Genomic DNA, 26,319 nt, shown 5'->3' with positions numbered 1-26,319 from the left:
TTATTTTATGGGCGCCTATTACTCAAGCAAAAGGGCTCGGTTAATTTCGTTTTAGCAATGATCCTGTTCAGTCAGTTTCAGTGTAGCAATGTTCCCAGCTACGTTCTTTATTTTATGGGCGCTTGTTAGTCATGCAAAAGGGCTCGGTTAGTTTCGTTTTAGCAATGATCCCGGTCGTTCAGTTTTAGTTTGGCAATGTTCCTAGCTACGTGCTTTATTTTATGGGCGCCTATTGATCAAGCTAAAGGGCTCGGTTTGTTTGGTTTCAGCAATGATCCCGTTTGGTTAGTTTGGCTTTAGCAATGAGCCCGGTCGGTCGGTTTCAGTGTAGCAATGTTCCTTGCTACGTGCTTTATTTTATGGGCGCCTATTACTCAAGCAAAAGGGCTCGGTTAGTTTGGTTTCATCAATGATCCCGGTTGGTTAGTTTGGCTTTAGCAATGAGCCCGGTCGGTCGGTTTCAGTGTAGCAATGTTCCTAGCTACGTGCTTTATTTTATGGGCGCCTATTACTCAAGCAAAAGGGCTAGGTTTGTTTGGTTTTAGCAATGATACCTGTGGGTTAGTTTGGCTTTAGCAATGAGCCCGGTCGGTCAGTTTCAGTTTACCAATGTTCCCAGCTACTTGCTGTATTTTATGGGCGCCAATTACTCAAGCAAAAGGGCTTGGTTAGTTTGGCTTTAGCAATGAGCCCGGTCGGTCACTTTTAGTGTAGCAATGTTCCCAGCTACGTACTTTATTTTATGGGCGCCTATTCCTAAAGCAAAAGGGCTCAGTTAGTTTGGTTTCAGCAATGATCCCGGTTGGTTAGCTCGGCTTTAGCAATGAGCCCGGTCGGTCACTTTTAGTGTAGCAATGTACCCAGCTACGTACTTTATTTTATGGGCGCCTATTCCTCAAGCAAAAGGGCTCGGTTTGTTTGGTTTTAGCAATGATACCTGTTGGTGAGTTTGCCTTTAGCAATGAGCCCGGTCGGTCAATTTCAGGTTAGCAATGTTCCCAGCTACGTGCTTTATTTTAATGGCGCCTAATACTCAAGCAAAAGGGTTTGGTTAGTTTGGTTTCAGCAATGATCCCGGTTGGTTAGATCGTCTTTAGCAATGAGGCCGGTCGGTCAATTTCAGTGTAGCAATATTCCCAGCTACGTGCTTTATTTTATGAGCGCCTATTGCTCAAGCAAAGTGGCTTTGTTAGTTTGGATTTAGCAATGATACCTGTTGGTGAGTTTGCCTTTATCAATGAGCCCGGTCGGTCAGTTTCAGTTTAGCAATGTTCCCAGCTACGTGCTTTATTAAGGGTTCGGTTAATTTGGTTTTAGCAATGATACCTGTTAGTTAGTTTGGCTTTAGCAACGATCTCGGTCGGTAAGTTTCACTTTAGCAATGTACCCAGCTACGTGCTTTATTTTATGGGCGCCTATTCCTCAAGCAAAAGGGCTCGGTTAGTTTGGTTTTAGCAATGATACCTGTTGTTGAGTTTGGCTTTAGCAATGAGCCCGGTCGGTCAGTTTCAGTTTAGCAATGTTCCCAGCTACGTGCTTTATTTTATGGGCCCCTATTAATAAAGATAAACGGATCAGTTAGTTTGGTTTCTGCAATGATCCCGGATGGTTAGTTTCAGTTTAGCAATGAGCCCGGTCGGTCAGTTTCAGTGTAGCAATGTTCCCAGCTACGTGCTTTATTTTATGGCCGCCTATTAGTCACGCAAAAGGGCTCGGTTTGTTTGGTTTTAGCAATGATCCCGGTTAGTCAGTTTCAGTGTAGCAATATTCCCAGCTACGTGCTTTATTTTATGGGCGCCTGTTAGTCACGCAAAAGGGCTCGGTTAGTTTCGTTATAGCAATGATCCCGGTCGTTCAGTTTCAGTTTGGCAATGTTCCCAACTACGTGCTTTATTTTATAGGCGCCTATTGCTTAAGAAAAATGGCTCGGTTAGTTTGGTTTCAGCAATGGTACCTGTTTGTTAGTTTGGCTTTCCCAATGAGCCCGCTCAGTCTGTTTCAGTGTAGCAATGTTCCCAGCTACGTGCTTTATTGTATGGGCGCCTACTACTCAAGCAATAGTGCTCGGATCGTTTGGTTTCAGCAATGATCCCGGTTGGTTAGTTTCAGTTTAACAATGCTCCGGGCTACGTGCTTTATTTTATGGGCGCCTATTGATCAAGCTAAAGGGCTCGGTTTGTTTGGTTTCAGCAATGATCCCGTTTGGTTAGTTTGGCTTTAGCAATGAGCCCGGTCGGTCGGTTTCAGTGTAGCAATGTTCCCAGCTACGTGTGTTATTTTATAGGCGCCTATTACTCAAGCAAAAGTGCTCGGTTAGTTTCGTTTTAGCAAAGATCCCGGTTGGTTAGTTTGGCTTTAGCAATTAGTCAGGTCGGTCAGTTTCAGTATAGCAATGTTCCCAGCTACGTACTTTATTTTATGGGCGCCTATTATTCAAGAAAAGAGCTCGGTTAGTTCGGTTTCAGCAATGAGCCCGGTCGGTCATTTTCAGTGTAGCAATGTTTTCAGCTACGTGCTTTATTTTATGGGCGCCTATTAGTCACGCCAAAGGGCTCAGTTTGTTTGGTTTTAGCAATGATCCCGTTCAGTCAGTTTCAGTGTAGAAATGTTCCCCGCTACGTGCTTTACTTTATGGGCGCCTGTTAGTCACGCAAAAGGGCTCGGTTAGTTTCGTTTTAGCAATGATCCCTGTCGTTCAGTTTCAGTTTGGCAATGTTCCCAGCTTCGTACTTTATTTTTTGGGCGCCTATTGCTTAAGAAAAATGGCTCGGTTAGTTTGGTTTCAGCAATGGTACCTGTTGGTTAGCTTGGCTTTCGCAATGAGCCCGGTCGGTCGGTTTCAGTGTAGCAATGTTCCTAGCTACGTGCTTTATTTTATGGGCGCCTATTGATCAAGCTAAAGGGCTCGGTTTGTTTGGTTTCAGCAATGATCCCGTTTGGTTAGTTTGGCTTTAGCAATGAGCCCGGTCGGTCGGTTTCAGTGTAGCAATGTTCCTAGCTACGTGCTTTATTTTATGGGCGCCTATTATTCTAGCAAAAGGGCTCGGTTAGTTTGGTTTCAGCAATGATCCCGGTTGGTTAGTTTGGCTTTAGCAATGAGCGCGGTCGGTAGGTTTCAGTGTAGCAATGTTCCTAGCTACGTGCTTTATTTTATGGGCGCCTATTACTCAAGCAAAAGGGCTCTGTGAGTTTGGTTTCAGTAATGATCTCGGTTGGTTAGTTTGGCTTTCACAATGAGCCCGGTCGTTCGTTTTCAGTTTAGCAAGGTTCCCAGCTACGTGCTTTACTTTATGGGCGCCTATTCCTCAAGCAAAAGGGCTAGGTTTGTTTGGTTTTAGCAATGATACCTGTGGGTTAGTTTGGCTTTAGCAGTGAGCCCGGTCGGTCAGTTTCAGTTTACCAATGTTCCCAGCTACTTGCTGTATTTTATGGGCGCCAATTACTCAAGCAAAAGAGCTCGGTTAGTTTGGCTTTAGCAATGAGCCCGGTTGGTTAGTTTGGCTTTAGCAATGAGCCCGGTCGGTCACTTTTAGTGTAGCAATGTTCCCAGCTACGTACTTTATTTTATGGGCGCCTATTCCTCAAGCAAAAGGGCTCAGTTAGTTTGGTTTCAGCAATGATCCCGGTTGGTTAGCTCGGCTTTAGCAATGAGCCCGGTCGGTCAATTTTAGTGTAGCAATGTACCCAGCTACGTACTTTATTTTATGGGCGCCTATTCCTCAAGCAAAAGGGCTCGGTTAGTTTGGTTTTAGCAATGATACCTGTTGGTGAGTTTGCCTTTAGCAATGAGCCCGGTCGGTCAGTTTTAGTTTAGGAATGTTCCCAGCTACGTGCTTTATTTTAATGGCGCCTAATACTCAAGCAAAAGGGCTTGGTTAGTTTGGTTTCAGCAATGATCCCGGTTGGTTAGATCGTATTTAGCAATGAGGCCGGTCGGTCAATTTCAGTGTAGCAATGTTCCCAGCTACGTGGTTTATTTTATGGGCGCCTATTGCTCAAGCAAAAGGGCTTGGTTAGTTTGGTTTTAGCAATGACACATGTTGGTGAGTTTGCCTTTATCAATGAGCCCGGTCGGTCAGTTTCAGTTTAGCAATGTTCCCAGCTACGTGCTTTATTTTAAAGGCGCCTACTACTCAAGCAAAAGGGCTTGGTTAGTTTGGTTTCAGCAATGATCCCGTTTGGTTAGATCGTCTTTAGCAATGAGGCCGGTCGGTCAATTTCAGTGTAGCAATGTTGCCTGCTTCGTGCTTTATTTTATGGGCACCTATTACTCAACAGAAAGGGGTCGGTTAGTTTGGTTATAGCAGTGATATCTGTTGGTTAGTTTGGCTTTAACAATAAACCCGATCGGTCGGTTTCAGTGTAGCAGTGTTCCCAGCTACGTTCTTTATTTTATGGGGGCCTATTCCTCAAGCAAGAGGGCTCGGTTTGTTTGGTTTTAGCAATGATACCTGTGAGTTAGTTTGGCTTTAGCAATGAGCCCGGTCGGTCAGTTTCAGTTTAGCAATGTTCACAGCTACTTGCTTTATTTTATGGGCGCCTATTCCTCAAGCATAGGGGCTCGGTTAGTTTGGTTTTAGCAATGGTCCCGGTTGGTTAGTTCGGCTTTCGCCATGAACCCGGTCGGTCAGTTTCAGTGTAGTAAGGTTTCCAGCTACGCGCTTTATTTTTTGGGCCTATTCCTCAAGCATAAGGGATCGGTTAATTTGGTTTTAGCAATGATACCTGTTAGTTAGTTTGACTTTAGCAACGAGCTCGGTCGGTAAGTTTCAGTTTAGCAATGTACCCAGCTACGTGCTTTATTTTATGGGCGCCTATTCCTCAAGCAAAAGGGCTCGGTTAGTTTGGTTTTAGCAATGATACCTGTTGTTGAGTTTGGCTTTAGCAATGAGCCCGGTCGGTCAGTTTCAGTTTAGCAATGTTCCCAGCTACGTGCTTTATTTTATGGGCCCCTATTAATAAAGATAAACGGATCGGTTAGTTTGGTTTATGCAATGATCCCGGATGGTTAGTTTCAGTTTAGCAATGAGCCCGGTCGGTCAGTTTCAGTGTAGCAATGTTCCCAGCTACGTGCTTTTTTTTATGGGCGCCTATTAGTCACGCAAAAGGGCTTGGTTTGTTTGGTTTTAGCAATGATCCCGGTTAGTCAGTTTCAGTGTAGCAATATTCCCAGCTACGTGCTTTATTTTATGGGCGCCTGTTAGTCACGCAAAAGGGCTCGGTTAGTTTCGTTATAGCAATGATCCCGGTCGTTCAGTTTCAGTTTGGCAATGTTCCCAGCTTCGTAATTTATTTTTTGGGCGCCTATTGCTTAAGAAAAATGGCTCGGTTAGTTTGGTTATAGCAATGGTACCTGTTGGTTAGTTTGGCTTTCGCAATGAGCCCGGTCAGTCTGTTTCAGTGTAGCAATATTCCCAGCTACATGCTTTATTTTATGGGCGCCTGTTAGTCACGCAAAAGGGCTCGGTTAGTTTCGTTATAGCAATGATCCCGGTCGTTCAGTTTCACTTTAGCAATGTTCCCAGCTTCGTACTTTATTTTATGGGCGCCTATTGCTTAAGAAAAATGGCTCGGTTAGTTTGGTTTCAGCAATAGTACCTGTTGGTTAGTTTGGATTTTCCAATGAGCCCAGTCAGTCTGTTTCAGTTACTCAAGCAATAGTGCTCGGTTCGTTTGGTTTCAGCAATGCTCCCGGTTGGTTAGTTTCAGTTTGGCAATGCTCCGGGCTACGTGCTTCATTTTATGGGTGCCTATTGCTTAAGAAAAATGGCTCGGTTAGTTTGGTTTCAGCAATGGTACCTGCTGGTTAGTTTGTCTTTCGCAATGAGCCCTGTCGGTCGGTTTCAGTGTAGCAATGTTCCCAGCTACGTGTGTTATTTTATAGGCGCCTTTTACTCAAGCAAAAGTGCTCGGTTAGTTTGGTTTCAGCAATGATCCCGGTTGGTTAGTTTCAGTTTAGTACTGCGCCGGGCTTCGTGCTTTATTTTATGGGTGCCTATTGCTCAAGCTAAAGGGCTCGGTTAGTTTCGTTTTAGAAAAGATCCCGTTTGGCTGGTTTGGCTTCAGCAATGAGCCAGGTCGATCAGTTTCAGTATAGCAATGTTCCCAGCTACGTACTTTATTTTATGGGCGAATATTAGTCAAGAAAAGAGCTCGGTTAGTTCGGTTTCAGCAATGAGCCCGGTCGGTCATTTTCAGTGTAGCAATGTTCTCAGCTACGTGCTTTATTTTATGGGCGCCTATTGATCAAGCTAAAGGGCTGTTGTTGTTGTTGTTGTTGTAGCGATTAGGTTACTCCCCGAAGGCTTTCGGGAGTGTTAACGATGTGATGGTCCTTTGTTGGATACAGATGCGATACGTTCCGGTAACACAGCACCATTAAGGTGCTGGCCCGACCATCTCGGGAACGATTTATATGGCCACATTGAACCTTCAGGCCATCCCTCCCTCCCCACCCCCAAGTTCCATGAGGAGCTTGGGGTCGCCAGAGATTCGTCTGTTAGTGAAACGGGATTCGCCTCTCGAAGGTGAGGTTGACAATTGGGTTGGAGAAGCTATATATTGCGCTACACAACCCCTTGAATCCCAAGCTAAAGGGCTCGGTTTGTTTGGTTTCAGCAATGATCCCGTTTGGTTAGTTTGGCTTTAGTAATGAGCCCGGTCGGTCGGTTTCAGTGTAGCAATGTTCCTAGCTACGTGCTTTATTTTATGGGCGCCTTTACTCAAGCAAAAGGGCTCGGTTAGTTTGGTTTCAGCAATGACCCCGGTTGGTTAGTTTGGCTTTAGCAATGAGCCCGGTCGGTCGGTTTCAGTGTAGCAATGTTCCTAGCTACGTGCTTTATTTTATGGGCGCCTATTTCTCAAGCAAAAGGGCTCGGTTAGTTTGGTTTCAGCAATGATCCCGGTTGGTTAGTTTGGCTTTCACAATGAGCCCGGTCGTTCGTTTTCAGTTTAGCAATGTTCCCAGCTACGTGCTTTATTTTATGGGCGCCTATTCCTCAAGCAAAAGGGATAGGTTTGTTTGGTTTTAGCAATGATACTTGTGGGTTAGTTTGGCTTTAGCCGTGAGCCCGGTCGGTCAGTTTCAGTTTACCAATGTTCCCAGCTACTTGCTGTATTTTATGGGCGCCAATTACTCAAGCAAAAGGGCTTGGTTAGTTTGGCTTTAGCAATGAGCCCGGTTGGTTAGTTTGGCTTTAGCAATGAGCCCGGTCGGTCACTTTTAGTGTAGCAATGTTCCCAGCTACGTACTTTATTTTATGGGCGCCTATTCCTCAAGCAAAAGGGCTCAGTTAGTTTGGTTTCAGCAATGATCCCGGTTGGTTAGCTCGGCTTTAGCAATGAGCCCGGTCGGTCACTTTTAGTGTAGCAATGTACCCAGCTACGAACTTTATTTTATGGGCGCCTATTCCTCAAGCAAAAGGGCTCGGTTAGTTTGGTTTTAGCAATGATACCTGTTGGTGAGTTTGCCTTTAGCAATGAGCCCGGTCGGTCAGTTTCAGTTTAGCAATGTTCCCAGCTACGTGCTTTATTTTAATGGCGCCTAATACTCAAGCAAAAGGGTTTGGTTAGTTTGGTTTCACCAATGATCCCGGTTGGTTAGATCGTATTTAGCAATGAGGCCGGTCGGTCAATTTCAGTGTAGCAATATTCCCAGCTACGTGCTTTATTTTATGAGCGCCTATTGCTCAAGCAAAGTGGCTTGGTTAGTTTGGATTTAGCAATGATACCTGTTGGTGAGTTTGCCTTTATCAATGAGCCCGGTCGGTCAGTTTCAGTTTAGCAATGTTCCCAGCTACGTGCTTTATTAAGGGTTCGGTTAATTTGGTTTTAGCAATGATACCTGTTAGTTAGTTTGGCTTTAGCAACGAGCTCGGTCGGTAAGTTTCACTTTAGCAATGTACCCAGCTACGTGCTTTATTTTATGGGCGCCTATTCCTCAAGCAAAAGGGCTCGGTTAGTTTGGTTTTAGCAATGATACCTGTTGTTGAGTTTGGCTTTAGCAATGAGCCCGGTCGGTCAGTTTCAGTTTAGCAATGTTCCCAGCTACGTGCTTTATTTTATGGGCCCCTATTAATAAAGATAAACGGATCAGTTAGTTTGGTTTCTGCAATGACCCCGGATGGTTAGTTTCAGTTTAGCAATGAGCCCGGTCGGTCAGTTTCAGTGTAGCAATGTTCCCAGCTACGTGCTTTATTTTATGGGCGCCTATTAGTCACGCAAAAGGGCTCGGTTTGTTTGGTTTTAACAATGATCCCGGTTAGTCAGTTTCAGTGTAGCAATATTCCCAGCTACGTGCTTTATTTTATGGGCGCCTGTTAGTCACGCAAAAGGGCTCGGTTAGTTTCGTTATAGCAATGATCCCGGTCGTTCAGTTTCAGTTTGGCAATGTTCCCAACTACGTGCTTTATTTTATGGGCGCCTATTGCTTAAGAAAAATGGCTCGGTTAGTTTGGTTTCAGCAATGGTACCTGTTTGTTAGTTTGGCTTTCCCAATGAGCCCGCTCAGTCTGTTTCAGTGTAGCAATGTTCCCAGCTACGTGCTTTATTTTATGGGCGCCTACTACTCAAGCAATAGTGCTCGGTTCGTTTGGTTTCAGCAATGATCCCGGTTGGTTAGTTTCAGTTTAACAATGTTTGGCTTTCACAATGAGCCCGGTCGTTCGTTTTCAGTTTATCAATGTTCCCAGCTACGTGCTTTATTTTATGGGCGCCTATTCCTCAAGCAAAAGGGATAGGTTTGTTTGGTTTTAGCAATGATACTTGTGGGTTAGTTTGGCTTTAGCCGTGAGCCCGGTCGGTCAGTTTCAGTTTACCAATGTTCCCAGCTACTTGCTGTATTTTATGGGCGCCAATTACTCAAGCAAAAGGGCTTGGTTAGTTTGGCTTTAGCAATGAGCCCGGTTGGTTAGTTTGGCTTTAGCAATGAGCCCGGTCGGTCACTTTTAGTGTAGCAATGTTCCCAGCTACGTACTTTATTTTATGGGCGCCTATTCCTCAAGCAAAAGGGCTCAGTTAGTTTGGTTTCAGCAATGATCCCGGTTGGTTAGCTCGGCTTTAGCAATGAGCCCGGTCGGTCACTTTTAGTGTAGCAATGTACCCAGCTACGAACTTTATTTTATGGGCGCCTATTCCTCAAGCAAAAGGGCTCGGTTAGTTTGGTTTTAGCAATGATACCTGTTGGTGAGTTTGCCTTTAGCAATGAGCCCGGTCGGTCAGTTTCAGTTTAGCAATGTTCCCAGCTACGTGCTTTATTTTAATGGCGCCTAATACTCAAGCAAAAGGGTTTGGTTAGTTTGGTTTCACCAATGATCCCGGTTGGTTAGATCGTATTTAGCAATGAGGCCGGTCGGTCAATTTCAGTGTAGCAATATTCCCAGCTACGTGCTTTATTTTATGAGCGCCTATTGCTCAAGCAAAGTGGCTTGGTTAGTTTGGATTTAGCAATGATACCTGTTGGTGAGTTTGCCTTTATCAATGAGCCCGGTCGGTCAGTTTCAGTTTAGCAATGTTCCCAGCTACGTGCTTTATTAAGGGTTCGGTTAATTTGGTTTTAGCAATGATACCTGTTAGTTAGTTTGGCTTTAGCAACGAGCTCGGTCGGTAAGTTTCACTTTAGCAATGTACCCAGCTACGTGCTTTATTTTATGGGCGCCTATTCCTCAAGCAAAAGGGCTCGGTTAGTTTGGTTTTAGCAATGATACCTGTTGTTGAGTTTGGCTTTAGCAATGAGCCCGGTCGGTCAGTTTCAGTTTAGCAATGTTCCCAGCTACGTGCTTTATTTTATGGGCCCCTATTAATAAAGATAAACGGATCAGTTAGTTTGGTTTCTGCAATGACCCCGGATGGTTAGTTTCAGTTTAGCAATGAGCCCGGTCGGTCAGTTTCAGTGTAGCAATGTTCCCAGCTACGTGCTTTATTTTATGGGCGCCTATTAGTCACGCAAAAGGGCTCGGTTTGTTTGGTTTTAACAATGATCCCGGTTAGTCAGTTTCAGTGTAGCAATATTCCCAGCTACGTGCTTTATTTTATGGGCGCCTGTTAGTCACGCAAAAGGGCTCGGTTAGTTTCGTTATAGCAATGATCCCGGTCGTTCAGTTTCAGTTTGGCAATGTTCCCAACTACGTGCTTTATTTTATGGGCGCCTATTGCTTAAGAAAAATGGCTCGGTTAGTTTGGTTTCAGCAATGGTACCTGTTTGTTAGTTTGGCTTTCCCAATGAGCCCGCTCAGTCTGTTTCAGTGTAGCAATGTTCCCAGCTACGTGCTTTATTTTATGGGCGCCTACTACTCAAGCAATAGTGCTCGGTTCGTTTGGTTTCAGCAATGATCCCGGTTGGTTAGTTTCAGTTTAACAATGCTCCGGGCTACGTGCTTTATTTTATGGGGGCCTATTGCTTAAGAAAAATGGCTCGGCTAGTTTGGTTTCAGCAATGGTACCTGTTGGTTAGTTTGTCTTTCGCAATGAGCCCGGTCGGTCGGTTTCAGTGTAGCAATGTTCCCAGCTACGTGTGTTATTTTATAGGCGCCTATTACTCAAGCAAAAGTGCTCGGTTAGTTTGGTTTCAGCAATGATCCCGGTTGGTTAGTTTCAGTTTAGCACTGCGACGGGCTTTGTGCTTTATTTTATGGGTGCCTATTGCTCAAGCTAAAGGGCTCGGTTAGTTTCGTTTTAGCAAAGATCCCGGTTGGTTAGTTTGGCTTTAGCAATGAGTCAGGTCGGTCAGTTTCAGTATAGCAATGTTCCCAGCTACGTACTTTATTTTGTGGGCGCCTATTAGTCAAGAAAAGAGCTCGGTTAGTTCGGTTTCAGCAATGAGCCCGGTCGGTCATTTTCAGTGTAGCAATGTTTTCAGCTACGTGCTTTATTTTATGGGCGCCTATTAGTCACGCCAAAGGGCTAAGTTTGTTTGGTTTTAGCAATGATCCCGTTCAGTCAGTTTCAGTGTAGAAATGTTCCCCGCTACGTGCTTTACTTTATGGGCGCCTGCTAGTCACGCAAAAGGGCTCGGTTAGTTTCGTTTTAGCAATGATCCCTGTCGTTCAGTTTCAGTTTGGCAATGTTCCCAGCTTCGTACTTTATTTTTTGGGCGCCTATTGCTTAAGAAAAATGGCTCGGTTAGTTTGGTTTCAGCAATGGTACCTGTTGGTTAGCTTGGCTTTCGCAATGAGCCCGGTCAGTCTGTTTCAGTGTAGCAATGTTCCCAGCTACGTGCTTTATTTTATGGGCGCCTATTACTCAAGCAAAAGGGCTCAGTTAATTTCGTTTTAGCAATGATCCTGTTCAGTCAGTTTCAGTGTAGCAATGTTCCCAGCTACGTTCTTTATTTTAGGGTTCTTGTTAGTCACGCAAAAGGGCTCGGTTAGTTTAGTTTTAGCAATGATCCCGGTCGTTCAATTTTACTTTAGCAATGTTCCTAGCTACGTGCTTTATTTTATGGGCGCCTATTGATCAAGCTAAAGGGCTCGGTTTGTTTGGTTTCAGCAATGATCCCGTTTGGTTAGTTTGGCTTTAGCAATGAGCCCGGTCGGTTGGTTTCAGTGTAGCAATGTTCCTAGCTACGTGCTTTATTTTATGGGCGGCTATTATTCAAGCAAAAGGGCTCGGTTAGTTTGGTTTCAGCAATGATCCCGGTTGGTTAGTTTGGCTTTAGCAATGAGCGCGGTCGGTAGGTTTCAGTGTAGCAATGTTCCTAGCTACGTGCTTTATTTTATGGGCGCCTATTACTCAAGCAAAAGGGCTCTGTGAGTTTGGTTTCAGTAATGATCCCGGTTGGTTAGTTTGGCTTTCACAATGAGCCCGGTCGTTCGTTTTCAGTTTAGCAATGTTCCCAGCTAAGTGCTTTACTTTATGGGCGCCTATTCCTCAAGCAAAAGGGCTAGGTTTGTTTGGTTTTAGCAATGATACCTGTGGGTTAGTTTGGCTTTAGCAGTGAGCCCGGTCGGTCAGTTTTCAGTTTACCAATGTTCCCAGCACCTTGCTGTATTTTATGGGCGCCAATTACTCCAATTACAAAAGAGCTCGGTTAGTTTGGCTTTAGCAATGAGCCCGGTTGGTTAGTTTGGCTTTAGCAATGAGCCCGGTCGGTCACTTTTAGTGTAGCAATGTTCCCAGCTACGTACTTTATTTTATGGGCGCCTATTCCTCAAGCAAAAGGGCTCAGTTAGTTTGGTTTCATCAATGATCCCGGTTGGTTAGCTCGGCTTTAGCAATGAGCCCGGTCGGTCAATTTTAGTGTAGCAATGTACCCAGCTACGTACTTTATTTTATGGGCGCCTATTCCTCAAGCAAAAGGGCTCGGTTAGTTTGGTTTTAGCAATGATACCTGTTGGTGAGTTTGCCTTTAGCAATGAGCCCGGTCGGTCAGTTTTAGTTTAGGAATGTTCCCAGCTACGTGCTTTATTTTAATGGCGCCTAATACTCAAGCAAAAGGGCTTGGTTAGTTTGGTTTCAGCAATGATCCCGGTTGGTTAGATCGTATTTAGCAATGAGGCCGGTCGGTCAATTTCAGTGTAGCAATGTTCCCAGCTACGTGCTTTATTTTATGGGCGCCTATTGCTCAAGCAAAAGGGCTTGGTTAGTTTGGTTTTAGTAATGACACATGTTGGTGAGTTTGCCTTTATCAATGAGCCCGGTCGGTCAGTTTCAGTTTAGCAATGTTCCCAGCTACGTGCTTTATTTTAAAGGCGCCTACTACTCAAGCAAAAGGGCTTGGTTAGTTTGGTTTCAGCAATGATCCCGTTTGGTTAGATCGTCTTTAGCAATGAGGCCGGTCGGTCAATTTCAGTGTAGCAATGTTGCCTGCTTCGTGCTTTATTTTATGGGCACCTATTACTCAACAGAAAGGGGTCGGTTAGTTTGGTTATAGCAGTGATATCTGTTGGTTAGTTTGGCTTTAACAATAAACCCGGTCGGTCGGTTTCAGTGTAGCAGTGTTCCCAGCTACGTGCTTTATTTTATGGGGGCCTATTCCTTAAGCAAGAGGGCTCGGTTTGTTTGGTTTTAGCAATGATACCTGTGAGCTAGTTTGGCTTTAGCAATGAGCCCGGTCGGTCAGTTTCAGTTTAGCAATGTTCGCAGCTACTTGCTTTATTTTATGGGCGCCTATTCCTCAAGCAAAGGGGCTCGGTTAGTTTGGTTTTAGCAATGATCCCGGTTGGTTAGTTCGGCTTTCGCCATGAACCCGGTCGGTCAGTTTCAGTGTAGTAAGGTTTCCAGCTACGTGCTTTATTTTTTGGGCCTATTCCTCAAGCAAAAGGGTTCGGTTAATTTGGTTTTAGCAATGATACCTGTTAGTTAGTTTGACTTTAGCAACGAGCTCGGTCGGTAAGTTTCAGTTTAGCAATGTACCCAGCTACGTGCTTTATTTTATGGGCGCCTATTCCTCAAGCAAAAGGGCTCGGTTAGTTTGGTTTTAGCAATGATACCTGTTGTTGAGTTTGGCTTTAGCAATGAGCCCGGTCGGTCAGTTTCAGTTTAGCAATGTTCCCAGCTACGTGCTTTATTTTATGGGCCCCTATTAATAAAGATAAACGGATCGGTTAGTTTGGTTTATGCAATGATCCCGGATGGTTAGTTTCAGTTTAGCAATGAGCCCGGTCGGTCAGTTTCAGTGTAGCAATGTTCCCAGCTACGTGCTTTATTTTATGGGCGCCTATTAGTCACGCAAAAGGGCTCGGTTTGTTTGGTTTTAGCAATGATCCCGGTTAGTCAGTTTCAGTGTAGCAATATTCCCATCTACGTGCTTCATTTTATGGGCGCCTGTTAGTCACGTAAAATGGCTCGGTTGGTTTCGTTTTAGCAATGATCCCAGTCGTTCAGTGTTCCTAGCAACGTGCTTTATTTTATGGGCGCCTATTGATCAAGCTAAAGGGCGGTTGTTGTTGTTGTTGTTGTTGTAGCGATTAGGTTACTCCCCAAAGGCTTTGGGGAGTGTTAACGATGTGATGGTTCTTTGTCGGATACAGATGCGATACGTTCCGGTAACACAGCACCATTAAGGTGCTGGCCCGACCATCTCGGGAACGATTTATATGGCCACATTGAACCTTCAGGCCATCCCTCCCTCCCCACCCCCAAGTTCCATGAGGAGCTTGGGGTCGCCAGAGCCTCGTCTGTTAGTGAAACGGGATTCGCCTCTCGAAGGTGAGGTTGACAATTGGGTTGGATAAGCTATATATTGCGCTACACAACCCCTTGAATCCCAAGCTAAAGGGCTCGGTTTGTTTGGTTTCAGCAATGATCCCGTTTGGTTAGTTTGGCTTTAGTAATGAGCCCGGTCGGTCGTTTTCAGTGTAGCAATGTTCCTAGCTACGTGCTTTATTTTATGGGCGCCTTTACTCAAGCAAAAGGGCTCGGTTAGTTTGGTTTCAGCAATGACCCCGGTTGGTTAGTTTGGCTTTAGCAATGAGCCCGGTCGGTCGGTTTCAGTGTAGCAATGTTCCTAGCTACGTGCTTTATTTTATGGGCGCCTATTTCTCAAGCAAAAGGGCTCGGTTAGTTTGGTTTCAGCAATTATCCCGGTTGGTTAGTTTGGCTTTCACAATGAGCCCGGTCGTTCGTTTTCAGTTTAGCAATGTTCCCAGCTACGTGCTTTATTTTATGGGCGCCTATTCCTCAAGCAAAAGGGATAGGTTTGTTTGGTTTTAGCAATGATACTTGTGGGTTAGTTTGGCTTTAGCCGTGAGCCCGGTCGGTCAGTTTCAGTTTACCAATGTTCCCAGCTACTTGCTGTATTTTATGGGCGCCAATTACTCAAGCAAAAGGGCTCGGTTAGTTTGGTTTCAGCACTGATACCTGTTGGTTAGCTTAGCTTTAGCAAGCGGTCAGTTTAAGTTTAGTAATGTTCCCAGCTATTTGCTTTATTTTATGGGCGCCTATTCCTCAAGCAAAGGGGGTCGGTTAGTTTAGTTTCAGCAATGATCCCGGTTGGTTAGTTTGGCTTTAGCAATAGCCCGGTCGGTCACTTTTAGTGTAGCAATGTTCCCAGCTACGTACTTTATTTTATGGGCGCCTTTTCCTCAAGCAAATGGGCTCTGTTAGTTTGGTTTTAGCAACGATACCTGTTGGTGAGTTTGCCTTTAGCAATGAGAGCGGTCGGTTAGTTTCAGTTTAGTAATGTTCCGAGCTACGTTCTTAAATTTATGGGCGCCTATTACTCAAGCAAAAGGGCTCAGTTAGCTTGGTTAAAGCAATGATCCCGGTTGGTTAGTGTGGCTTTAGCAATGAGCCCGGTCGGTCACTTTTAGTGTAGCAATGTACCCAGCTACGTACTTTATTTTATGGGCACCTATTCCTCAAGCACAAGGGCTCGGTTAGTTTGGTTTTAGCAATGATACCTCTTGGTGAGTTTGCCTTTAGCAATGAGCCCGGTCCGTTAGTTTCAGTTTTTCAATGTTCCAGCTACGTGCTTTATTTTATGGGCGCTTATTACTCAAGCAAAATGGCTTGGTTAGTTTGGTTTCAGCAATGAGGCCGGTCGGTCACTTTTAGTGTAGCAATGTACCCAGCTACGTACTTTATTTTATGGGCACCTATTCCTCAAGCACAAGGGCTCGGTTAGTTTGGTTTTAGCAATGATACCTCTTGGTGAGTTTGCCTTTAGCAATGAGCCCGGTCCGTTAGTTTCAGTTTTTCAATGTTCCAGCTACGTGCTTTATTTTATGGGCGCTTATTACTCAAGCAAAATGGCTTGGTTAGTTTGGTTTCAGCAATGAGGCCGGTCGGTCAATTTTAGTGTAGTAATGTTGCCTGCTACGTGCTCTATTTTATGGGCACCTATTACTCAACCGAAAGGGGTCGGTTAATTTGGTTTTAGCAGTGATACCTGTTGGTTAGTTTGGCTTCCACAATGAGCCCGGTCGGTCGGTTTCAGTTTAGCAATGTTCCCAGCTACGTACTTTATTTTCTGGGCGCCTATTCCTCAAGCAAAATTGCTCGGTTAGTTTGGTTTTAGCAATGATACCTGTTGGTTAGTTTGGCTTTAGCAATGAGCTCGGTCCGTTAGTTTCAGCTTTTCAATGTTCCCAGCTACGTGCTTTATTTTATGGGCGCCTATTACTCAAGCAAAATGGCTTGGTTAGTTTGGTTTCAGCAATGAGGCCGGTCGGTCAATTTCAGTGTAGTATTGTTGCCTGCTACGTGCTCTATTTTATGGGCACCTATTACTCAACCAAAAGGGGTCGGTTAATTTGGTTTTAGCAGTGATACCTGTTGGTTAGTTTGGCTTCCACAATGAGCCCGGTCGGTCGGTTTCAGTTTAGCAATGTTCCCAGCTACGTACTTTATTTTATGGGCGCCTATTCCTCAAGCAAAAGGGCTCGGTTAGTTTGGTTTTAGCAATGTTACCTGTTGGTTAGTTGTCTTTAGCAATGAGCTCGGTACGTTAGTTTCAGTTTAGCAATGTGCCCAGCTACGTGCTTTATGATATGGGCACATATTACTGAAGCAAAAGGGCTCAGTTAGTTTGGTTTTAGCAATGATCCCGGTTGGTTAGTTTGGCTTTAGCAATGAGCCTGTCGGTCAGTTTCAGGGTAGCAATGTTCCCAGCTACGTACTTTGTTTTATGGGGCCTATTGCCCAAGCAAAAGGGCTCGGTTAGTTTGGCTTTAGCAATGATCCCGGTTGGTTACTTTGGCTTTAGCAATGAGGCCGGTCGGTCAATTTCAGTGTAGCAATGTTGCCTGCTTCGTGCTTTATTTTATGGGCACCTATTACTCACGCAAAAGGGCTTGGTTAGTTTGGTTTCAGCAATGAGGCCGGTCGGTCAATTTCAGTGTAGTAATGTTGCCTGCTACGTGCTTTATTTTATGGGCACCTATTACTCAACCGAAAGGGGTCGTTTAATTTGGTATTAGCAGTGATACCTGTTGGTTAGTTTGGCTTTCACAATGAGCCCGGTCGGTCGGTTTCAGTTTAGCAATGTTCCCAGCTACGTACTTTATTTTATGGGCGCCTATTAGTCACGCAAAAGGGCTCGGTTTGTTTGGTTTTAGCAATTATCCCGGTCAGTCAGTTTCAGTGTAGCAATATGCCCAGCTACGCGCTTTATTTTATGGGCGCCTGTTAGTCACGCGAAAGGGCTCGGTTAGTTTCGTTTTAGCAATGATACCGGTCATTCAGTTTCAGTTTGGCAATGTTCCCAGCTACGTGCTTTATTTTATGGGCGCCTATTGCTTAAGAAAAATGGCTCGGTTAGTTTGGTTTCAGCAATAGTACCTGTTGGTTAGTTTGGCTATCACAATGAGCCCGGTCAGTCTGTTTCAGTGTAGCAATGTTCCCAACTACGTGCCTTATTTTATGGGCGCCTATTTCTCAAGCAATGATCCCGGTTGGTTAGTTTGGCTTTAGCAATAGCCCGGTCAGTCACTTTTAGTGTAGCAATGTACCCAGCTACGTACTTTATTTAATAGGCGCCTATTCCTCAAGCAAAAGGGCTCGGTTAGTTTGGTTTTAGCAATGATACCTGTTGGTGAGTTTGCCTTTAGCAATGAGCCCGCTCGGTCAGTTTCAGTTTAGCAATGTTCCCAGCTACGTTCTTAATTTTATGGGCGCCTATTACTCAAGCAAAAGCGCTTAGTTAGTTTGGTTTCAGCAATGATCCCAGTTGGTTAGTTTTGCTTTAGCAATGAGCCCGGTGGGTCACTTTTAGTGTAGCAATGTACCCAGCTACGTACTTTATTTTATGGGCCCCTATTCCTCAAGCAAAAGGGCTCGGTTAGTGTGGTTTTAGCAATGATACCTGTTGGTGAGTTTGCCTTTAGCAATGAGCCCGGTTGGTCAGTTTCAGTTTAGCAATGTTCCCAGCTACGTACTTTACTTTATGGGCGCCTATTCCTCAAGCAAAAGGGCTCGGTCCGTTAGTTTCAGTTTAGCAATGTTCCCACCTACGTGCTTTATTTTTTGGGCACCTATTACTCAAGCAAAAGGGCTCGGTTAATTTGGTTTCAGCAATGATCCCGGTTGGTTAGTTTGGCTTTAGCAATGAGCCTGTCGGTCAGTTTCAGTGTAGCAATGTTCCCAGCTACGTTCTTTGTTTTATGGGGCCTACTGCCCAAGAAAAAGGGCTCGGTTAGTTTGGCTTTAGCAATGATACCTGTTGGTTAGTTTGGCTTTCACAATGAGCCCGGTCGTTCGGTATCAGTTTAGCAATGTTCCCAGCTACGTGCTTTATTTTATGGGCGCCTATTCCTCAAGCAAATGGGCTCGGTTTGTTTGGTTTTAGCAATGATACCTGTGGGTTAGTTTGGCTTTAGCAGTGAGCCTGGTCGGTCAGTTTCAGTTTAGCAATGTTCCCAGCTACTTGCTGTATTTTATGGGCGCCTATTCCTCAAGCAAAAGGGCTCGGTTAGTTTAGTTTTAGCAATGATGCCTGTTGGTGAGTTTGCCTTTAGCAATGAGCCCGGTTGGTCAGTTTCAGTTTAGCAATGTTCACAGCTACGTACTTTACTTTATGGGCGCCTATTCCTCAAGCAAAAGGGCTCGGTCCGTTAGTTTCAGTTTAGCAATGTACCCAGCTACGTACTTTATTTTATGGGCGCCTATTCCTCAAGCAAAAGGGCTCGGTTAGTTTTGTTTTAGCAATGATACCTGTTGGTGAGTTTGCCTTTAGCAATGAGCCCGGTCGGTCAGTTTCAGTTTAGCTATGTTCCCAGCTACGTACTTTGTTTTATGGGCGCCTATTCCTCAAGCAAAATGGCTCGGTTAGTTTGGTTTTAGCAATTATACCTGTTGGTTAGTTTGGCTTTATCAATGAGCCTGTCGGTCAGTTTCAGGGTAGCAATGTTCCCAGCTACGTACTTTGTTTTATGGGGCCTATTGCCCAAGCAAAAGGGCTCGGTTAGTTTGGCTTTAGCAATGATCCCGGTTGGTTAGTTTGGCTTTAGCAATGAGCCTGTCGGTCAGTTTCAGAGTAGCAATGTTCCCAGCTGCGTACTTTGTTTTATGGCGCATATTGCCCAAGCAAAAGGGCTCGATTAGTTTGGCTTTAGCAATGATCCCGGTTGGTTAGTTTGGCTTTAGCAATGAGCCTGTCGGTCAGTTTCAGTGTAGCAATGTTCCCAGCTACGTGCTTTATTTTATGGGCGCCTATTACTCAAGCAAAATGGCTTGGTTAGTTTGGTTTCAGCAATGAGGCCGGTCGGTCAATTTCAGTGTAGTAATGTTGCCTGCTACGTGCTTTATTTTATGGGCACCTATTACTCAACCGAAAGGGGTCGGTTAATTTGGTCTTAGCAGTGAAACCTCTTGGTTAGTTTGGCTTCCACAATGAGCCCGGTGGGTCGGTTTCAGTTTAGCAATGTTCCCAGCTACGCACTTTATTTTATGGGCGCATATTCCTCAAGCAAAAGGGCTCGGTTAGTTTGGTTTTAGCAATGATACCTGTTGGTTAGTTTAACTTTAGCAATGAGCTCGGTCCGTTAGTTTCAGTTTAGTAATGTTCCCAGCTACGTGCTTTATTTTATGGGTGCATATTACTCAAGAAAAAGGGCTCGGCTAGTTTGGTTTTAGCAATGATACCGGTTGGTTAGTTTGGCTTTAGCAATGAGCTAGCCGGTCAGTTTCAGGGTAGCAATGTTCCCAGCTACGTACTTTGTTTTATGGGGCCTATTGCCCAAGCAAAATGGCTCGGTTAGTTTGGCTTTAGCAATTATCCCTGTTGGTTAGTTTGGCTTTGGCAATGAGCCTGTCGGTCACTTTCAGTGTAGCAATGTTCCCAGCTACGTACTTTGTTTTATGGGGCATATTGCCCAAGCAAAAGGGCTCGATTAGTTTGGCTTTAGCAATGATACCTGTTGGTTAGTTTGGCTTTCACAATGAGCCCAGTCGTTCGGTTTCAGTTTAGCAATGTTCCCAGCTACTTGCTGTATTTTATGGGCGCCTATTACTCAAGCAAAAGGGCTCGGTTAGTTTGGTTTCAGCACTGATACCTGTTGGTTAGTTTAGCTTTAGCAATAAGCCCGGTCGATCAGTTTAAGTTTAGCAATGTTCCCAGCTATTAGCTTTATTTTATGTGCGCCTATTCCTCCAGCAAAGGGGATCGGTTAGTTTGGTTTCCGAAATGATCCCGGTTGGTTAGTTTGGCATTAGCAATGAGCCCGGTCGGTCACTTTTAGTGTAGCAATGTTCCCAGGTACGTACATTATTTTATGGGCGCCTATTCCTCAAGCAAAAGGGCTCGGTCAGTTTGCTTTTAGCAATGATACCTGTTGGTGAGTTTGCCCTTAGCAATGAGCTCGGTCGGTCAGTTTTAGTTTAGCAATGTTCCCAGCTACGTTCTTAATTTTATGGGCGCCTATTACTCAAGCAAAAGGGCTCAGTTAGTTTGGTTTCAGCAATGATCCCGGTTGGTTAGTTTGGCTTTAGCAATGAGCCCGGTCGATCACTTTTAGTGTAGCAATGTACCCAGCTACGTACTTTATTTTATGGGCGCCTATTCCTCAAGCAAAAGGGCTCGGTTAGTTTGTTTTTAGCAATGATACCTGTTGGTGAGTTTGCCTTTAGCAATGAGCCCGGTCGGTCAGTTTCAGTTTAGCAATGTTCCCAGCTACGTACTTTATTTTATGGGCGCCTATTCCTCAAGAAAAATGACTCGGTTAGTTTGGTTTTAGCTATGATACCTGTTGATTAGTTTGGCTTTAGCAATGAGGCCGGTCGGTCAATTTCAGTGTAGCAATGTTGCCTGCTACGTGCTTTATTTTATCGGCAAATATTACTCAACCGAAAGGGGTCGGTTAATTTGGTTTTAGCAGTGATACCTGTTGGTTAGTTTGGCTTTCACAATGAGCCCGGTCGGTCGGTCTCAGTGTAGTAATATTCCCAGCTACGTGCTTTATTTTATGGGGGCCTATTCCTCAAGCAAAAGGGCTCATTTTGTTTGGTTTTAGCAATAATCCCGGTTGGTTAGTTCGGCGTTCGCCATGAACCCGGTCGGTCGGTTTCAGTGTAGTAAGGTTCCCAGGTACGTGCGTTATTTTATGGGCCTATTCCTCAAGCAAAAGGGTTCGGTTAATTTGGTTTTAGCAATGATACCTGTTGGTGAGTTTGGCTTTAGCAATGAGCCCGGTCGGTCAGTTTCAGTTTAGCAATGTTCCCAGCTACGTGCTATATTTTATGGGCCCCTATTAATAAAGCAAAACGGATCGGTTAGTTTCGTTTTAGCAAAGATCCCGGTTGGTTAGTTTGGCTTTAGCAATGAGCCAGGTCGGTCAGTTTCAGTATAGCAATGTTCCCAGCTACGTGCTTTATTTTAAGGGGGCCTATTCCTCAAGCAAAAGGGCTCGGTTTGTTTGGTTTTAGCAATGATACGTGTTAGTTAGTGTTAGTTAGTTTTGCTTTATTTTATGGGCACCTATTACTCAACCGAAAGGGGTCGGTTAATTTGGTTTTAGCAGTGATACCTGTTGGTTAGTTTGGCTTTCACAATGAGCCCGGTCGGTCGGTTTCAGTGTAGCAATGTACCCAGCTACGTGCCTTATTTTATGGGCACCTATAACTCAACCGAGAGGGGTCGGTTAGTTTGGTTTTAGCAGTGATATTTTATGTGCGCCTATTCCTCCAGCAAAGGGGATCGGTTAGTTTGGTTTCCGAAATGATCCCGGTTGGTTAGTTTGGCATTAGCAATGAGCCCGGTCGGTCACTTTTAGTGTAGCAATGTTCCCAGGTACGTACATTATTTTATGGGCGCCTATTCCTCAAGCAAAAGGGCTCGGTCAGTTTGCTTTTAGCAATGATACCTGTTGGTGAGTTTGCCCTTAGCAATGAGCCTGTCGGTCAGTTTCAGTGTAGCAATGTTCCCAGCTACGTTCTTTGTTTTATGGGGCCTACTGCCCAAGAAAAAGGGCTCGGTTAGTTTGGCTTTAGCAATGATACCTGTTGGTTAGTTTGGCTTTCACATTGAGCCCGGTCGTTCGGTATCAGTTTAGCAATGTTCCCAGCTACGTGCTTTATTTTATGGGCGCCTATTCCTCAAGCAAATGGGCTCGGTTTGTTTGGTTTTAGCAATGATACCTGTGGGTTAGTTTGGCTTTAGCAGTGAGCCTGGTCGGTCAGTTTCAGTTTAGCAATGTTCCCAGCTACTTGCTGTATTTTATGGGCGCCTATTCCTCAAGCAAAAGGGCTCGGTTAGTTTAGTTTTAGCAATGATGCCTGTTGGTGAGTTTGCCTTTAGCAATGAGCCCGGTTGGTCAGTTTCAGTTTAGCAATGTTCACAGCTACGTACTTTACTTTATGGGCGCCTATTCCTCAAGCAAAAGGGCTCGGTCCGTTAGTTTCAGTTTAGCAATGTACCCAGCTACGTACTTTATTTTATGGGCGCCTATTCCTCAAGCAAAAGGGCTCGGTTAGTTTTGTTTTAGCAATGATACCTGTTGGTGAGTTTGCCTTTAGCAATGAGCCCGGTCGGTCAGTTTCAGTTTAGCTATGTTCCCAGCTACGTACTTTGTTTTATGGGCGCCTATTCCTCAAGCAAAATGGCTCGGTTAGTTTGGTTTTAGCAATTATACCTGTTGGTTAGTTTGGCTTTATCAATGAGCCTGTCGGTCAGTTTCAGGGTAGCAATGTTCCCAGCTACGTACTTTGTTTTATGGGGCCTATTGCCCAAGCAAAAGGGCTCGGTTAGTTTGGCTTTAGCAATGATCCCGGTTGGTTAGTTTGGCTTTAGCAATGAGCCTGTCGGTCAGTTTCAGAGTAGCAATGTTCCCAGCTGCGTACTTTGTTTTATGGGGCATATTGCCCAAGCAAAAGGGCTCGATTAGTTTGGCTTTAGCAATGATCCCGGTTGGTTAGTTTGGCTTTAGCAATGAGCCTGTCGGTCAGTTTCAGTGTAGCAATGTTCCCAGCTACGTGCTTTATTTTATGGGCGCCTATTACTCAAGCAAAATGGCTTGGTTAGTTTGGTTTCAGCAATGAGGCCGGTCGGTCAATTTCAGTGTAGTAATGTTGCCTGCTACGTGCTTTATTTTATGGGCACCTATTACTCAACCGAAAGGGGTCGGTTAATTTGGTCTTAGCAGTGAAACCTGTTGGTTAGTTTGGCTTCCACAATGAGCCCGGTGGGTCGGTTTCAGTTTAGCAATGTTCCCAGCTACGCACTTTATTTTATGGGCGCATATTCCTCAAGCAAAAGGGCTCGGTTAGTTTGGTTTTAGCAATGATACCTGTTGGTTAGTTTAACTTTAGCAATGAGCTCGGTCCGTTAGTTTCAGTTTAGTAATGTTCCCAGCTACGTGCTTTATTTTATGGGTGCATATTACTCAAGAAAAAGGGCTCGGCTAGTTTGGTTTTAGCAATGATACCGGTTGGTTAGTTTGGCTTTAGCAATGAGCTAGCCGGTCAGTTTCAGGGTAGCAATGTTCCCAGCTACGTACTTTGTTTTATGGGGCCTATTGCCCAAGCAAAATGGCTCGGTTAGTTTGGCTTTAGCAATTATCCCTGTTGGTTAGTTTGGCTTTGGCAATGAGCCTGTCGGTCACTTTCAGTGTAGCAATGTTCCCAGCTACGTACTTTGTTTTATGGGGCATATTGCCCAAGCAAAAGGGCTCGATTAGTTTGGCTTTAGCAATGATACCTGTTGGTTAGTTTGGCTTTCACAATGAGCCCAGTCGTTCGGTTTCAGTTTAGCAATGTTCCCAGCTACTTGCTGTATTTTATGGGCGCCTATTACTCAAGCAAAAGGGCTCGGTTAGTTTGGTTTCAGCACTGATACCTGTTGGTTAGTTTAGCTTTAGCAATAAGCCCGGTCGATCAGTTTAAGTTTAGCAATGTTCCCAGCTATTAGCTTTATTTTATGTGCGCCTATTCCTCCAGCAAAGGGGATCGGTTAGTTTGGTTTCCGAAATGATCCCGGTTGGTTAGTTTGGCATTAGCAATGAGCCCGGTCGGTCACTTTTAGTGTAGCAATGTTCCCAGGTACGTACATTATTTTATGGGCGCCTATTCCTCAAGCAAAAGGGCTCAGTCAGTTTGCCCTTAGCAATGAGCTCGGTCGGTCAGTTTTAGTTTAGCAATGTTCCCAGCTACGTTCTTAATTTTATGGGCGCCTATTACTCAAGCAAAAGGGCTCAGTTAGTTTGGTTTCAGCAATGATCCCGGTTGGTTAGTTTGGCTTTAGCAATGAGCCCGGTCGATCACTTTTAGTGTAGCAATGTACCCAGCTACGTACTTTATTTTATGGGCGCCTATTCCTCAAGCAAAAGGGCTCGGTTAGTTTGTTTTTAGCAATGATACCTGTTGGTGAGTTTGCCTTTAGCAATGAGCCCGGTCGGTCAGTTTCAGTTTAGCAATGTTCCCAGCTACGTACTTTATTTTATGGGCGCCTATTCCTCAAGAAAAATGACTCGGTTAGTTTGGTTTTAGCTATGATACCTGTTGATTAGTTTGGCTTTAGCAATGAGGCCGGTCGGTCAATTTCAGTGTAGCAATGTTGCCTGCTACGTGCTTTATTTTATCGGCAAATATTACTCAACCGAAAGGGGTCGGTTAATTTGGTTTTAGCAGTGATACCTGTTGGTTAGTTTGGCTTTCACAATGAGCCCGGTCGGTCGGTCTCAGTGTAGTAATATTCCCAGCTACGTGCTTTATTTTATGGGGGCCTATTCCTCAAGCAAAAGGGCTCATTTTGTTTGGTTTTAGCAATAATCCCGGTTGGTTAGTTCGGCGTTCGCCATGAATCCGGTCGGTCGGTTTCAGTGTAGTAAGGTTCCCAGGTACGTGCGTTATTTTATGGGCCTATTCCTCAAGCAAAAGGGTTCGGTTAATTTGGTTTTAGCAATGATACCTGTTGGTGAGTTTGGCTTTAGCAATGAGCCCGGTCGGTCAGTTTCAGTTTAGCAATGTTCCCAGCTACGTGCTATATTTTATGGGCCCCTATTAATAAAGCAAAACGGATCGGTTAGTTTCGTTTTAGCAAAGATCCCGGTTGGTTAGTTTGGCTTTAGCAATGAGCCAGGTCGGTCAGTTTCAGTATAGCAATGTTCCCAGCTACGTGCTTTATTTTAAGGGGGCCTATTCCTCAAGCAAAAGGGCTCGGTTTGTTTGGTTTTAGCAATGATACGTGTTAGTTAGTGTTAGTTAGTTTTGCTTTATTTTATGGGCACCTATTACTCAACCGAAAGGGGTCGGTTAATTTGGTTTTAGCAGTGATACCTGTTGGTTAGTTTGGCTTTCACAATGAGCCCGGTCGGTCGGTTTCAGTGTAGCAATGTACCCAGCTACGTGCCTTATTTTATGGGCACCTATAACTCAACCGAGAGGGGTCGGTTAGTTTGGTTTTAGCAGTGATACCTGTTGGTTAGTTTGGCTGTAACAATGACCCCGATCGGTCGGTTTCAGTGTAGCAATGTTCCCAGCTACGTGCTTTATTTTATGGGGGCCTATTCCTCAAGCAAAAGGGCTCGGTTTGTTTGGTTTTAGCAACGATACCTGTGGGTTAGTTTGGCTTTAGCAATGAGCCCGGTCGGTCAGTTTCAGTTTATCAATGTTCCCAGCTACTTGCTTTATTTTATGGGCGCCTATTCCTCAAGCAAATGGGCTCGGTTAGTTTGGTTTTAGCAATGATCCCGGTTGGTTAGTTCCGCTTTCGCCATGAACCCGGTCGGTCGGTTTCAGTGTAGTAAGGTCCCCAGCTACGTGCTTTATTTTATGGGCCTATTCCTCAAGCAAAAGGGCTCGGTTAGTTTGGTTTTAGCAATGATACCTGTTGGTGAGTTTGCCTTTAGCAATGAGCCCGGTCGGTCAGTTTCAGTTTAGCTATGTTCCCAGCTACGTACTTTGTTTTATGGGCGCCTATTCCTCAAGCAAAATGGCTCGGTTAGTTTGGTTTTAGCTATTATACCTGTTGGTTAGTTTGGCTTTATCAATGAGCCTGTCGGTCAGTTTCAGGGTAGCAATGTTCCCAGCTACGTACTTTGTTTTATGCGGCCTATTGCCCAAGCAAAAGGGCTCGGTTAATTTGGCTTTAGCAATGATCCCGGTTGGTTAGTTTGGCTTTAGCAATGAGCCTGTCGGTCAGTTTCAGTGTAGCAATGTTCCCAGCTGCGTACTTTGTTTTATGGGGCATATTGCTCAAGCAAAAGGGCTCGATTAGTTTGGCTTTAGCAATGATCCCGGTTGGTTAGTTTGGCTTTAGCAATGAGCCTGTCGGTCAGTTTCAGTGTAGCAATGTTCCCAGCTACGTGCTTTATTTTATGCGCGCCTATTACTCAAGCAAAATGGCTTGGTTAGTTTGGTTTCAGCAATGAGGCCGGTCGGTCAATTTCAGTGTAGTAATGTTGCCTGCTACGTGCTTTATTTTATGGGCACCTATTACTCAACCGAAAGGGG

Source organism: Eurosta solidaginis, chromosome 4, assembly GCF_040869045.1.
Source record: "Eurosta solidaginis isolate ZX-2024a chromosome 4, ASM4086904v1, whole genome shotgun sequence".
NCBI lineage: Eukaryota > Metazoa > Arthropoda > Insecta > Diptera > Tephritidae > Eurosta > Eurosta solidaginis.
The sequence above is the reverse complement of the archived record's forward strand: the minus strand, read 5'-3'. Positions refer to the sequence as shown.